Genomic DNA, 16,524 nt, shown 5'->3' with positions numbered 1-16,524 from the left:
GCTGCAAACTCACCCCCGCTTCCGCCCCTGCCCTCCCGAGCCCCAGGGAAAATGCTTTCCAGCATTGTCGAGCTTCTGAAAGACAAAACTTGTGATTTGACACTAGCATCCAGAAAAGGTTTCTGTCTAGATTAGCAAATGCCTAAATTGTTCTTGGTTACATCCCATGACCGGTTTTAGGCAGTGACTTTATACTGCTTTTAGGATGTTCTTGTACAATGGTGAGAAAAGTGGCAGGTCTGATAGTGGTTTCACTTTTTTCTACTTCCCGTTCCATAAGATTCTTTTATCCAAGCATTTGTTTTGAAATTCTACTGTAGGCGTTTATGGTTCACTTTTTGTTTCTTTGCAGCACCCGTGACTTTTTTTTTGCTCTAAATCGGGAGTAAATATAGCTGAGTAAAATCACCTTGGTTTTCTTCCTTCTTTTATTAACTGAATTGTTTTTGTTAAAAATCCTATTTGAATATGTAGAAAAAGTGGGGATGTCCTGTAATATATTGTAGCTTTTCTTGTTTCCAGGGTGCCCAGAAAATATGTCTCCCTTAGAGTCCCACAGAAACGTTCTCAGTGCGATCTCTATCAAGGTATGTATTTCCAAGTAAGTGATCCCTTTAGATATTTGCCTGTGAATTACCTTTTCCTGTAATTGAGAGCTTGCGTTCTGTGGGTTTTATGATAAAGCTGTAAAACATGTAAAAATGGTTTTGCAAGTCTTAATCGTTGAAGGCAGCAAGAAGTGGATTTAGAGCCTGTTCTTGAGCAGACAAAGGGAAAAAGTGTGACTCTGATGCTGAACTTGTCATTTTTCATTGGACTTGTCTGGAATGATTTAAGAATAGAGAGAGCTAGAAAAAGAGAGAAATAGAATTGGTTCTTGAGCCCTCCTCAAATGCTCACCATGATGCAGCGTAGAGCCGAAGGGAAGGGTGATGGAACAGAGCTCTGTGCTTTAGAAGGAAATAAATTTAAACCTGACCTCCACACAGAGTCTCACTAACTTCTGTTGTTTTAAAATACCAAATACGTTTAGGAAGTGTTGGAAGTTAGTATTTTGGGAAAGAAATGGCAGTTCCACAGAACATTCCATGGAACAGAGGCTCTGGGAACGATTCGTGTTGTAACTGCTGTCACTGCAATCAGTTGGTGGCTCAGCCTTGCAATGTGCACTTGGCCTTCTATAAAGCACTGTTTTGTTTGCCTTTCAGTGCTGTGAGTCTTGATAAATTGGAGAAGAGCCCAAGAGAAATTTTTCATCCCTTGATATAAAAGGTAGGAAGTGACTTGTTTTGGTTCTTTTTCTTTATTATTTTCTGGAAATAAAAGTAATTAAGTGTAGGTACTACTGGTTTGTTTCTTCCAGTAGCAGGTGATAATAATAGTAGTAGTACTAGTAAAAATAATAATAGACATAATAATAATAATAGTAATGTAATACTACTTAAACTGTCTTTATCCATTGGTCTGGCCATTTCAAATCAAAACTTCTAAACACAAATCAAGCCATCATCCTTGTAGAATCTTTCACAGCAGTGGGCTAAAGATCCTGGTTTTGTTGACAGGATTTATTGGTTGTGGAAGAACAAGAGGGAAGTAGAAGCCTAACTACTTCTAGCTCACAGAGCCGTCCAGTGAACAGAGCTTTGTGTTTTGGTGGGCTTGTGATGACTTAGAAATCAATTGCTCATTACAGTAAAAAAAATTCATGTTTTTTTGAACGTGACAGCAGAAATAACTTTAGGCACCAACTGAATAATAATAGATCACCAGTTTAAGTTAAAAATTCATGCTATACTATCAAAATTTAAAGGTAAATTATTATGTATTAGGTGATGGTATAAAGTGTATGTTCTCATGTGTAATGCAAAGATACATACGTACCTGAAAGTCCTTAGAGGAAACAAATTTTTTTGTCTGCTGTTTGACTGTTTATCATACGATATTTGGTTTTCTTTCCCAGGGATGGGTGAATTTTAACTTTGGAGTCCTCTATGCTAAGGATGCTCAGCTTACAGGTGATGAAATGTTCAGTAATGGTGAGTTTTTCACCTTCTCTTTAATTGCTGCGCTGATCTGAATAAGAAAAAAACAAAAGCAAGAGAAAAAAGAAGGATGGTTTATTATTTTTGATGCTGTTTTGTTTGTTTCCTCAGTATTTGCTGCAGCTCTGCGAACCCAAGCTTTGGGTTCCTTCTGTCCCACTGGGAGTTGCCCAATTTGGTTGCATCTGGTGAAATTCCCCCTGAGACCTTACAGAACTAGCTCAAACTGCGTGAGAGCCATTTGCAGTTCTCTCCAGACGCCTGGAGAATGGGCGACGTTTCTGAGGATCCGGCGAGCGCGCTTCTGTCCAAACTCAGTCTGTGAAATTCCTGGGGAAAACCCTTCTGTGTCCTGAAGGGCTCAAACTCTGGTGAGGATCCAGTTATCAGGTGCTCACCTGGATGGTTCCAGCTCCCAAAGGTAACACTTGTACTCTTGCCCTGTAGTTTACATCTATTGCATTTTTGTTATTTTGCAAGATTTTTTGTCTTTGCAAAATATTGTGCATTTCACTCTTTGGAACCTCTCAGATGGTTCTTTGGTGCAGCACCACCCCATGGGACACTTGGCTGCTGTCCTGAAGGGGTTGGTCGCTGGAATTGTAAATCCTGGAGAGTTTATATGTCTTCTGTCCCCAGGGAGGTATCATGCTTTGTTTCCTTTTGTTCTGTTGGTTAGGCGCTGCTTCTCGTTGCAAGTATGAATTTCAAACTGCCCTGTTCTTACTTTAACTGTTTTCCTGGTTCTCTCCGCACGGCAGGGAAAGATTCTCGTCTCCTTGTCGTCGGGCTCGGTGCTGTCCAAGAAGATGCAGAGACTAAAAAAATCCTAAGAAGCAAAATAGGACTGCAGGGAAAAGAAGCTGGAGAGAACAGAAGGTGATATTGTTATCCTTACCCTGTATTAGAAACATCCGCTGTGCTTTGATGCTGGCAGCTGCCAGGGGCTTGTTAGCTCTTTGTAGGCGGGTGTAGGTGTTCACTTGTAGGTTTTTTCTCTGGACAAGGCAATTCAAACTTTGCTAAGCTTATATTTGCAGATTACTCTGTAGCACAGTCCAGCATGACATTTTTGAATGTTGTAAAAATCCCATGTTACTTGGAAATTGCTAATGAAGAGAAGCTTTAGGGGAAAATAAGATTTCAGGGTTGGAAGATGTGAGAAGAATTTTGTGGGGATGTTAGACTGAAGTAAAGCACACTTGAAGCTGGACTGGCACGCTGGCAGGTCCCCTATTAAACAGTAGTGCTGAGGTTAGCCTGGGGGTTGCCCGTTGTTTCTGTAGAAATCAGTGTTTGCTGGTCTTCAGAGGTAAGCTGCTTTGAAAAGCTGGAAGGTGCAGCGTGCTGACAAGCCCCGTGCTTTGGATTAAAAGTGGATTTCGGAAGGGTCCTAAGCTTTTGTCTTTTCCTAGAAGTCGATGTAATCCTATCGAGGGGTTTTTAATTCTGTGTTGCCACGTCATCCATCAGAGCCCTGTTGTACTAATCATCATACAGATACAAAAGAGAAAATCAGACCCTGTCCCAACCACTTAGAGCCCAGAAGACGATTTCCTCGGGCTGCCATTTGCGTGCCATCGGTACTCACCACGAATTGACCCCTGTGGCTGTGACCCAGCACCGGGACGCTGACGGAAGGAGGCTGGTGGCAGAGCCTGGAGGTCCCTGTCCCACGGGGAGGGAGAGGACGAGGCAGCGTCGCCTGCAGGGAGGGTCTCGTCCCCAGAGAGCAGCCGGCGACTCCATCCCTGCCCGGGGCTCCGGGTGCACCCTCGGGGAGGACGCCTGCCCTCAGGTTTCCCCCTGGGCACCCGGGGAGGGAACCAGGTCCATCCGTGTGGCAGCTGCAGGGCCTGCGGGCTCTGGGGCTCTGCAGCCGTGTGCCTTGTCACAGGGTGGCAGGGATCCTTGCTGCTTTGCTCCTGATCCCACATGGATGTACCAGCAATCTTCTGTCTTTTCTTTAAAAGTGTCCTTGGGAGACTTCAAAGAGAGGGTAATCAGTGATGTCAAAGCCGACATATTTGACCCGTTGGCACTCCGGAGAAAAGACAAAAAGCTGCTTTGCATCCTTGTGCCTGCAAGTCATGAAGGGGCTGGGCGAGGTCACTGAGGCTCTGAGATGGAGGTGAGTTTGCATTCCAGTTTATTGGAACGGAGGCTCATCAGAAGTTTCCTCGGCTATCCAAGGCACAGAGCCCCGGAGCCGAGCGAGCCTGAGCTGCTGCGTGCTTGCTGTGAGCTTTGGGGTGAGCGGGCATCGTTGCAGGCCTGGGATGGATTGAAATGCGCTGAGGAAAGCAGAGGCAGGGAGGGAGGGAAATGCTCTGTTAACTTGTGCCAATTCTTCTGTCAGACTCATCACGGCGGGACAGCAGTGAGGACTGAAAGTGTAAGAAGATGTGGAGGGAAACAGAGAACCTGACAGGAGCATCGGACGCACGAGTGCACGAATTTTGCTTTTTGCTTGGATGTAAACTCAGGAGTTGAAAGGAATTTGGGAGTGAGAAGGGACATTTTAGAAGGAGAAGGAAAAAAAGAAGTTGTTGTTGTTACAGACCTGGCAAAAGCTTTTGTTCTAGCTAATAAAAGAAGTTAGTTTAAAAAACAAAAAGAAAAAAATGTAGTGTTTTTTTTTTTCCTTCACTATGATATTCATTGGTGGTATATGGTGTGTTGTTTTATTTCTTGGTATTATTAACTCTGTGTAAATTGTTTTCTGAGTGAAGCTGTCTTTCTGGATGGGTTGGTTTGTATTTGAGGCAGGATTAATTTCAGTAGGATTTTTCATAGAGTTCTGATGGGTATTACTGGGATTTTGGTTTTGTTTGTTGTATGTATAAACATAGAGCTTTGGTAGGGCCAGCTGGGCTGCTGGAGTTTTGGGTGTGAATTTATTAGATGGCTTTTGTTAGATGCAGTTTTTAATTTTTGAAATGTTTTTCAATGTAGTGGTCTTAAGGTGGTTTTTAAGAATTCCTTGTATTGTTTTCTGTTGTTTGTAGTTGGTGTATGATAAGGGATGTGGTGTGACTTCTTGAACGCTCTGGTTTTGGTGTTCCTAAGTTGTGATTTCTTTCTGGTTCGATAGTTTTTTTTGTTTTTATTTTTTGGGACAGGGGCATTTATATGGTGGGTTTTTATAGGCAATACGTTTTTTAATTTAGGTAGTGATATTTTTTAGTATTTTAATAGTTTAGATTTTTTATTTTCATGGTTTTAATTATTTTTTTTAATTTTTTCAAATAACTTGTATAGATGATAGGTTGTTATTTGTGCATGAGCATAAAGGTAGAGCTTTGGGGACTTTTTTTAGTAATGTTCAGGGTCAGTTGTACAGTTTTGAGTCTCGTGAGTTGGTTTGATTTAATTTTTAGTGGGTGTTTGTTTTTATTAGCAGTTGTGTCATTTTCAAGGTGTGTTTGAGTTTTTTTGGGGTTTTTGAGATACTGGTTTAGGAGGAAGTTTATGATGAGCATGTGCAGAGGTTTTGGGCTACTTTATAGTGGGATTTAAAATTGATTTACAGTTAGGTTTATTTGAGTTTTTATTGGGGTTCAGTGACGTTGTGGGATGTTTGTTCCGTTAGTGATAGAAATAGGTTTTGTTCTGATGTGCTGCGACGGGACGGGCGTGTGCTGCGTGCCGGCGCTGACAAAGGTACGGTATCGTTGTGGCTCCGGTGTGTCGGGTTAGTGAACTTGTATGGTTTAATATAGAGATGAAAATAGCAATAAATATGAATTTAAAAATAAATCTAAAATTAGAGTGGTAAACATAAATATAGATAACAGATACATACATAAAACTATAATACATGGTATATAATTGGAACATATTATCATATCGGTAAATGATAGTCTATTTTTTATGTGTATATATATATATACAAAGATATATAAATATAGATTGTAAAAATAAAAATATTTAAATAGAGTAAAAGTAAATTGGGGGTTTTATTAGGTTATAGGCTGGGGTTTTTAAATAAATGATAGAAATAAAATATAAATTCAGATATACAAATATATATAGAAATACAAATATCTATACATATTTAATTTAAATAAATATAAGTAAAAAAATATATATAATACAGAAAATATATATCTATGATTCTATTAGAAGGTATTCTCTCTAATATATATAATATCTATGAATAAAATAAATAAAAATATCCATATAAATATCATTCTAATTTTGAAAAATAAATTTACTTCCTAAATTTTAAACCTGGTTCAAATAAAGGGGTGTCGTTGGTTTTTATTTGGTTAGAGGCAGGAGTTTTATTTTAAATAATATAAGTAATATAGAAATGTGGATCTTAAGATAGAAATATATAATAAATATATAAAGAGAAATTGCTAAAGCATGAATATAAATGTATATATAAATATATGTAAGTAATATGAAGAGTTGTAGTACAGAATATAAATAACATTATACGGGAATATAAATATAAAAATATGTAAATATAGTTTAAAAGAAAGGGAATGTTTTGGCTTTTATTGAAGTGGAGGCAGGGGTTTGATTTTGAATATTATAAGTGTTAGAGAAGTAAAAATCTTGACGCAGAAATATTTAATCAATGTATAAAAATATATAAATAACTACTCGCATCAGATGTAGTATAGAATGTAAATTTATTTATAAGTTGACATTGGTAAAGATAAATGTATAAGTAAGCAATAGACATTAATATACATTATTATAAATAGAAATACGAATATAAAAATCAGACATAAGGATAAAACCTATTTAAATATTTTTTAAAAGAAAGGGTTGGGGTCTTTTTTATTATTGGGTTAGAGGCAGGGTTTTCATTTTAAATAATATGAATGTAGATATTAATGTTACATATTTCTTAATATTGAGATATTAAATCGAGATATAAATATATATATATATATAAACACAAAATTTAAGTAAATATAAATAATAGGAAGAGATGTAATGGAGAATACAAATAAGAGTATACATTAGTATACATTTTAAATGTAAAAGTGAATATCAACCTGGAAAATTGAATTTTAAAAAATATTTAAATGCAGTTGAGAAGACTGAGGTTCTTTTTGGCTTTAATGTGGGTAGAGGCAGGGTTTTTATTTTAAATAATGTGTTACAGATGTAAAAATCCTAACACAGAAAGATATAATAAATATATAAAGATATGAGTAAAAGTATATAAAAATATAAGTAATAGGAACACATGTAACATAGAATATAAATTTATAAATAAATCGCTAAATATGAATGCAAAATCGATCGTACATCAGTAAACATTTTAAATATAAATTTGCAATTTTTTTTTTTTTAATTCAAATACAGTTGAAATGAAAGGGGTTTTTTTTTGCCATGTATGGGGTAGAGGCAGGGGTTTTATTTTGAGTACTGTGAGTGTTACAGAAGTAAAAATCCTAACAGAAATATATACTTACTATGTAAAAATATGTATAAAAATATAAAAATAAATTTAAGTTTTAGGGATATATGCAATATGGAATAGAAATGTATTCATAAAAACAAATGTATAAATGGACAGTGTACATCAATATACATTATTAAATAGAAATGTGAATATTAATATGAAAAAAAAAATTTTTTTAAAGATTTAATTTTTTTTTTTTGAAGAAATTGTTGGGGTTTTGTTTTGTATTATCCTATTAGATTAGAGGCAGAAGTTTTTTTTTCCTCTTCCCGGTTGTTTTGGGGCATTTATTTCAGAGCAGTTTTCGGCGGGGGTCGCCCGTGTTGTTTTTTGCCGCCTTCGCTGCCCGCAGCCCCGAGGCGCGCTGCGGCCCCGGCTGGGGCGGGCGGCAGTGCTGCCGCCTTGTGGGCAGAGCGCGGTACTGCAGCCCTGCGCCGAGAGGGCTGCCATCTTGGGAGCGGCGAGTCGCGGGTGTCGCGGACTTTCAATTGACCTTCTCAACAGGGCGGCGAAAAGGGCGGGGAAGTGGAGGACCGGGGTGGGTGTCAGTGGACTGCCTGCATGGAATACCGACCCCGGCGCGGCCCCGGTGGTATTTTCTGTGGCGTTTCAAGTGTACCCGACACATGCTGTGGTCTCAGCGGCGGCGCGGGCGGGCGTATTTCGGCGGGTTTGTGACAGGCATGTGGGTTAAACGCCTCGCTGTGCCGGGGTCCTGTCACGTCCGCCTTCCCGCCCTGAGGGAGCCGAGCCGGGGCGAATAGTTCCGAAGAGCCGAAGAGCCGAGTGTAGCCGAACACAGCCGACTTGAGACGAAGAGCCGATGATAGCCGAGTGTAGCCGACATTGGCCGCATTTAGACAAAGAGCCGAATATGACCGACTTTAGCCCAACCGGGCCGAGTTCAGCCGAAGAGCCGGAAAAGCCGAATTTAGACGAAAAGCCGAACCGGAACGATTTTAGACCTAAGCCGAACCAAGCCTAATTTAGCCGAGTTTATTTCAACAGAACCGAACGACGCCGCAGCGCTCTGCCCGAAGTGCGCCGGTGCAGACGGCAGGGGGCGCTGTATAAAGTGAGTATCAAATATCAACTATCTATAAGAAGGAATAAAAAGCTCTGTGTCACGTGCAGCAGTAGAAAATTTCAGGCTCCCAGGGAATAAATAGTTTTCTTTCAATCATTTTCGTTTTGGAGTTTTTTTACTCCCAGGTAGCCTGAAAGTTACTACTGCTGCTTTTTTATTCTAAAGCTAGAAAGGAAAACCAAGATTAGAAATACAGGGAAAGAAAGGAAGAAAAAGAAAAAAAGATAATAAGGAAAGGAACTGAAAGGAAGAAAGAAGGAAGGACAGGCAGGGAGGAAGGAAGGAAGACATAAAAAAAAAAAAAAAAAAAAAACAACAAAAAACAAACCCACAGAAAAAAACCTCGAGATGGGCGAGAAAACCGCCCCCCCCCAAAAAAAAAAACCCCAAGATGGGCAAGAAAAATCCCTGAAAACAGACCAGGGAAAAACCCCAAGATGGGCAAGAAATAAAATCAGAACAAAAAACCAAGATGGGGAAGAAAAAATCCAAGAAAAAAAAAAAAAAAAAAGAAACAAAAGAAAATGGCAAAGAAAAATCCAGAAAAACAGAAAAAAAACCCAAGGGGGCAAGATAAAACCAGAAAAAACACCAAGATGGGCAAGAAGAAACGAAGAAAAAGCCCCAACAAATGCCAGAAAAAAATCAAGGAAAAAGGGAGTAAAAGCCCCAAGAAACAAGGCAAGAAAGAGAGGCAATAAAGGCCACAAAAACTCAAGGAAAAAAAAACCAAAAACAAGAAATGCCAGAAAAAGGTACGAAAATGGTTCTGCCAGGTGCGATCAAGGTGAGCGGGTTCAGATTCAGGTCCAGGAGATGAACAAGTGTCAGATTAGCTTGGGGCACTGCTGTGCAATGCAGCTGTGACAGGATTTATGTTTAAATATACTTTAAATACATTGGGGATTGTTTGGCTTTTATTGGGGTATAGGCTGGAGATTTAATAAAAAATATAGAAATAGAAATCCAAATATATCGTATATATGTCGATATCAATAAATATTTAATATATATAAATATAAGTAAAAGAAATATATTGTGTCAAAAGAATATATCTATTATTCTATAAAAAGGTATTCTCTCCAATATATATAATATCTACAAATATAACAAATGAAAATTACAAATCTAGATGTGAATAGAATTATGACAAAATTATTTTTAAAATTTTAAATGGGTTTTAAATAATGGGGTGTCTTTGCTTTTTATTTCGTTTTATTTTAAATAATATAAGTACTATGGAAATGTAAATCGACATACAGAAATATATAATAAATATATAGAGATAAAAAGATATAATGCCAAACTATGAATAGAAATAGAAATCTATGTAAGTAACATGAAGAGATGCAATATATAATATAATTTTTATTATACAGTAATATAAATTCTAAATATAAATGCGAATATAAATATGAAAAATATATGATGGGGGCTCGGAGCAGCCCAGGTGTGAGTGCGAGGATGATGGGGGCTCGGAGCAGCCCAGGTGTGAGTGCGAGGATGAGGAGGGGCCGGCTCCTGCCGGGGCCAGGCTGCTTTAGGGGGAGGCTTTGCCTCGGCTCCCTTTTGCACGGAGCTGCTGAGTGGAGGGGTTTATGGGGCGCTGCCGGCGCTGTCTCGTGGAAGGGCTGCGGGAGCTTCTCACAGGGTCGGGGGGACACCTGGATCCGCGCCTGGATCCGCGGAGCATCGCTTAAAGGAGGCGCCGAGGGACGAATCTTTGTGCCGGGGAGCAGCAGCCGAACAGGTGAGCCCGTGTGGGTTTGGAGCGGGGAATTTTCTCCTTCCCCTTTGCAATTTCATCTTGCCGGTCCCTCCCCGGATCCCCAGGAACAAAAATGGAGCTTATGAAGACAAAAGGGATTAAGGAGAAGGAAGCAGCTCCTCTTCTCTTTTTGTCTGCGTTTGAACTGAGGGGATCCCTCTTGACTTGTGGTTTTAAGGGTGTTGATTGCGGGAAAAGCTGCCTTTTCCAGGCTGTTAGGGGTATCCCTGGGGTGACAGGGAATCCCTGCGTTCTATTCTAAGGGGAATGGGAAAAGTATTCTTGTGGTATTCTGGGTTTGATTTGAAGGCAGCCACCACATTTTCATCACCCTCGGGTTTAAATGGAGGGGGCAGCCCTTGTGTCCCTCCTTTTGAAGGGTTTGAATGGAGGTCGAAATCGCCCTTTGCCATCAGTCGAAGGCTTTCATTTGAGGAGCGCCCCTTCTTTTCTGCTCTCCTAGGGGGTGAAATTGGAGGGGAGAACACATTTCTTTGCCCTTGTTGGAGTGAGGTGCGCCCCGCCTGCGGCGTCGGTTTCGGGGTTGGCTTGCGGGGAGCCGCAGCTCCGGCAGCGTTTCCAGGGCTGCAATGGGGCTGTGCCGCTGCATCGGAGGGCGCTCGTCGTGCCCGCGGCCCGGCCCGGAACGTTCCCGCTCGGGAGCGCTGCCGGCACGGCCCGGGCGGCTGCCGGGGCGCACGGGGGATTCGGCGCGGCCGGGCCGGCCGAGGGCGGCGGTGGCGGAGCCGCGCCGGTGCGAGCCGAGGGGAGCCGGGCCGGGCCGGCCGAGGGCGGCGGAGGCGGCGCGGGCGCTGCTGCGCCGGCCCGGGCGGTGCCGGCCGCTCCGTCCGCTCCGGGCGCGGGGCCGGGGCGCCGCCGGGAGCCCCGGGCCCGGTGCCGGCCCCGCCGGGCAGGGGCAGCGGGCGGGGCTCCCCGGGACGGCGCCGGCCCCGCGTGCCGGAGCAGCCGCCGCAGGAGCCGCTTCCCTGCCGGGAGCCGCGCTCCGTCCGGGGCCGGCAGCGAGCGCGGGGTTCGGCCGCTCAAAGCTCGGCGGTGCCGCGGCTCGGAGGCGCTTTGGAGGCGTTGATTGCGTGGCTGTGTTCGGTTTGCAGCGGGCGTACGCTAAGGGATGCGGTGTTCTTCCCGAGCGGCACGGTTCTCGGTGCCGGTAGGGCTGGTAAAGGTTTGTTTTGGATTGGGTTTTGTAGTCGGATTTTTTTTTTTTTTCCTGGGTATTATGTTTAGAAGGGCGCGCAATGGTTTTTACGGGTCGTAGCGCGAAGCAGCGGTTCGCATTTTAATTCTGTTGCGGCGGCTTTTATTAGCGTGAGTGTGTAGTGTTTGTTTTGGGGGGCTTGGGGTAGCGTCGTGTCGTTCGTAGCCGCGGGTTTTTAATCTCGGTAATTGCATGTGTGTTTATCGTCTTCCAGGGCTTTTGTGTGTTTGGTTTGTTCGATTGTAGTGTATGTTTTATGGTTACGGGTAATTTGGGGGACATGGTTTATGGTTACGTTTGTCTTTAGTCTTTGTGTTTGTCTCTAGGTGGTATTTTTATTTTGATCGCTTGAGGCACTATGGGTTTATTCAGTTGGGAATAATTTTTTTGTTGCAGATTTAAGTTTATCTGTTTTTTGGTATTATTCTTGTTGTTGGTTTCTTTATTTTCTTTTGTTGTTGTTGTTGTCTTTTAATGTATTTGAGTATTGTTTATCAGGGGTTTTTTTGGGAACATGGGTATTTATATGGTGGGTTTTTAAAGTATTTCTTTATTTGGGTAGTTAATTTCTTAGTTTTTAGTGGTTGAGATGTTTTTCCGTTTTTTTAATTAGTTCAGGTTTTAACGTTATTTTTACAGAGGATTTATTCTTTGAGTTAGTGTAGAGGTAGAATTTTGTAGAATTTTTTTTTTTTTTTTTTTTTTTTTTTTTTTTTTTTAGTAACGTTGAGGATGAGTGGCACTGTCTTGAGTTTAGTAGATTGGTTTGACTTTTTTTAAGTACTTTTTGTAATTTGCTGTGTGTGTTTCTATAGGATTTTCTTTTATTTTGGTTCCATTTTTCTGTCGTGATGAGAATTGTTATTGTAAAGAGCGTTCTTTGTTTTTTCGCTGACACTTGTTTGGCTGTTGGAGATTCCTTGATGTTTTTGGAAGATATTGGTGGGAATTTGGTGCTGTTTGTTCTGTCATTTCATTTAGGAATTGGATTTTAAATATACAATTATGACTCTAACACTATTGAAACAAAAGAAATAGATGTGTAGCAATAGGAATGAGCCAATTTTATTTTTATATATTCGGTCAATTTTTAAAATTTAACATGTAACTTAAGTCATTATATGTTTCAATAAGTCATTCTAATTATAGTAGAGTATTGTGTATGTGTATAGATATATGAATTGAGAACATAAATGTAAATACGACCCAAACAAAAATACAAATATATAAATGTATTGCAACTATATGCAGATATATAAAAAAAATTAATAATAAATTGTAAATGTAAAATAACATAAATTGATACAATATATAATACAAGTAATACTGTATATATCTTATTAAAAATATTATAGGACATGGATATAAAATAGATATAAATATGGGTGTGATCTATCTATCTATCTATATCTATCATTTGTTGTATATTATGATAAATATAAATATTTTAAAAAATTTAGGTAGTTTAAAATAATGAATGTTTTTGCTTTTTCTTTGCCAAAGCAGGAGTTTTAGTATAAAAATTAAAAATACAAATAATATAAAGGTAGAAATATAAGTATAGAAATATATAGTAAACACAGTAAAGATTTATATAAAAATTAGAAATATAAGGAAAAAGAAGTTGTAGCAGTAGATATGGTAAATAATTTAAAAAATAATTCCCGTATAGTTTTGAATAAGGTGCATATTATATATAGTTATTAATGTAATGCATCAATATAAACTATAAATATAAATTTGAATATAGTCATGCAAGCTATAACTATAAAAATATTTCAATATAGTGTAAAAGAAAGGTTTTTTGTATGTATTGAGTTAGAAAGGGATTTTAATTTTAAATAATTAAAAGTGTTATAGAAATAGAATTTAAAAAATATAAATATAGAATCAATACATAAAGATATTTATAAAACCACAAAAGATAAATAAATATTATTAGTAGGAATAGACATAATATAGTATAAGGAATAGACATAATATAGTGTATAAATGACATACTGCATCCATGTCCACTATAAATATGCATGTGAATATAAATACGAAAAATAGAAATATCAAATGTATTTAAATCTAATTTAAAACAACGGGGCTTGTTTGGGTCATGTCGGGTAAGCGGCGGGTTTTTGGCATTTATTTCCGAGCAGTGTTTGTCGGGGGTCGCCCCTGTTGTTTTTTGCCGCCTTCGCTGCCCGCAGCCCCGAGGCGCGCTGCGCCCCCGGCTGGGGCGGGCGGCAGTGCTGCCGCCTTGTGGGCAGAGCGCGGTACTGCAGCCCTGCGCCGAGAGGCCGCCACGTTGGGAGTGGCGAGTCGCGGGTGTCGCGGACTTTTGGTTGACCTTCTCGAGATGGGGGCAGAAATGGCGCGTAAATTGAAGGCCTTAGTCCGTCTTCAGGGCTGCCTGCGTGTAAGACCGAAGCCGGCGCGGCCCCAGTGGGATTTTTTTGTGGCGTTTTAGATGTAGCCGAAAGGCGCTGTGGTCTCAGCGGCGCCGCGGGCGAGCGTATTTTGGCGGGTTTGTGACAGGCATGTGGGTAAACGGGTCTCTGTGCCGGGGTCCTGTCACGGCCGCTTTCCCGCCCTGAGGGAGCCGAGCCGGGGCGAATAGTTGCGAAGAGCCGAAGAGCCGAGTGTGGCCGGAAACAGCCGAGTTTCACCGAAGAGCCGAGTGTGGCCAAAACAGCCGAGTTTACACCAAGAGCCGATGATAGCCGAGTGTAGCCGACACTGGCCGCTTTTAGACAATGTGCCGAATATGACCGAGTTTAGCCCAATCGTGCCGAGTTCGGCCGAAGAGCCGAACTGAAACGAGTTTAGACCAAGAGCCGAACGGAGCCGAATTCAGCCGAGTTTCATTCAACAGAACCGAACGCCGCCGCAGCGCTCTGCCTGCAGTGCGCCTGTGCAGACGGCAGGAGGCGCTGTGCCTGCAGTGCGCCGGGACAGACGACAGGGAGCGCTGGGGCTGCAGTGCGCCGGGACAGACGGCAGGGGGCGCTGTATCAAGTAAGTATCAAATATCAACTATCTATAAGAAGGGATTAAAAGCTCTATGTCACGTGCAGCAGTAGAAAATTTCAGGCTCCCAGGGAATAAATAGTTTTCTTTAAATCATTTACGTTTTGGAGTTTTTTTTTTACTCCCAGGTATCCTGACAGTTTCTACTGCTGCTGTTTTATTCTAAAGCTAGAAAGATAAACCAAGATCAGAAATACAAGAAAGGGAAAGGGATAGGAAAGGAAAGGAAAGGAAGCAGGAGAGCAAGAGGGAAGGGAAGGGTTGAAAACCAGAGTGAAAAAAGAAAAAAGAGTTGGAGGGAAAAAGAGAGGGCATTCGGGAGGAGCGGTGCTGCCTCGGGTCCTTCCCCGCCCTGGGGCGAAGGAGCCGTTTGATGCCCGGGAGGGATTGCAGCTCCCGGTGGCGCGGGAGGGCGCCGTGGCTGTCAGCCCGAGACTACAACTCCCGGCAGGCCGTGCTGCCGGCGCGGCGTGTGACGCAACGGCTGACGCGGCCCATGAGTGGCTGGCGTGCCAGGCGGCCGCGCGGGGCTGTGCGCGGGCAGCTGGCGGCGCCTCTCCCGCGCGGGACGGCGACGCTGGAGGGGCGAAGGCTCCGTGTGGGCGCCCGCGTGGAGCTGAGGAGCGCGGAAGGAGCGTCCGCCCGGTTCGTCGGCCTCACTCAGCGGTGCCGGGGGCGGGGGCGCTGCCGCCCGCCGATGGCGGAGGGCGAGGCGGTGCTTTGCTGCCGCGGGCCGGGAGCTGCAGGAGCCGCCGCGGGCGAGCGGCGCCGGGCGCTGCCGCGGTCCCGGTGGGGCGGCCGCCCTCGGGCTGGCGGAGGCGCCGGAGGAGCCCCCGAGCCGCAGCCGTCTCCCTCGGGCTGCTGCCGGTGCTGCGGGCGGAGGCGGCTCCGCCGCGTGTCGGGCGTTGCGAGCAGGGAGCGCTGCGACATCGGCGGCGTGACGGGGCTGCTGCCCGCGTTAGTGCTCGTGGCTCTTTCCGCCGTGGAAACGGACGGAGCGGCGCTGAGCGGTAAAGCCCGAGATGGCCGGGAGAATGCCCAGCGCGGGGAGCCGGCGGGCTGTACCCTTCGGATGGCCCAGGTGCGAGCTGCAAACTCACCCCCGCTTCCGCCCCTGCCCTCCCGAGCCCCAGGGAAAATGCTTTCCAGCATTGTCGAGCTTCTGAAAGACAAAACTTGTGATTTGACACTAGCATCCAGAAAAGGTTTCTGTCTAGATTAGCAAATGCCTGAATTGTTCTTGGTTACATCCCATGACCGGTTTTAGGCAGTGACTTTATACTGCTTTTAGGATGTTCTTGTACAATGGTGAGAAAAGTGGCAGGTCTGATAGTGGTTTCACTTTTTTCTACTTCACGTTCCATAAGATTCTTTTATCCAAGCACTTGTTTTAAAATTCTACTGTAGGCGTTTATGGTTCACTTTTTTTTTCTTTGCAGCACCCGTGACTTTTTTTTTGCTCTAAATCGGGAGTAAATATAGCTGAGTAAAATCACCTTGGTTTTCTTCCTTCTTTTTTTAACTGAATTGTTTTTATTAAAAATCCTATTTGAATATGTAGAAAAAGTGGGGATGTCCTGTAATATATCCTAGCTTTTCTTGTTTCCAGGGTACCCAGAAAATATGTCTCCCTTAGAGTCCCACAGAAAGGTTCTCAGTGCGATCTCTGTCAAGGTATGTATTTCCAAGTAAGTGATCCCTTTAGATATTTGCCTGTGAATTACCTTTTCCTGTAATTGAGAGCTTGCGTTCTGTGGGTTTTATGATAAAGCTGTAAAACATGTAAGAATGGTTTTGCAAGTCTTAATCGTTGAAGGCAGCAAGAAGTGGATTTAGAGCCTGTTCTTGAGCAGACAAAGGGAAAAAGTGTGACTTTGATGCTGAACTTGTCATTTTTCATTGGACTTGTCTGGAATGATTTAAGAGTAGAGAGAGCTAGAAAAAGAGAGAAATAGAATTGGTTCT

General features: G+C 42.5%; 1 long non-coding RNA gene across 1 annotated transcript in view; it reads left to right on the top strand.

Annotated features, from left to right (window-relative positions):
• Positions 1-2,802: 2,802 nt before the first annotated feature.
• LOC132070022 (uncharacterized) overlaps positions 2,803-16,524 on the top strand; it is a 39,665-nt gene continuing 25,943 nt past the window's right edge. The window contains exon 1 of the long non-coding RNA XR_009417866.1: positions 2,803-2,921. This is a non-coding gene — a long non-coding RNA (uncharacterized LOC132070022). The remainder of the gene's footprint in view (positions 2,922-16,524) is intronic.

Source organism: Ammospiza nelsoni, chromosome 2, assembly GCF_027579445.1.
Source record: "Ammospiza nelsoni isolate bAmmNel1 chromosome 2, bAmmNel1.pri, whole genome shotgun sequence".
Classification (NCBI taxonomy): Eukaryota; Metazoa; Chordata; class Aves; order Passeriformes; family Passerellidae; genus Ammospiza; species Ammospiza nelsoni.
This window is presented reverse-complemented; position numbering and strand designations above follow the sequence as displayed.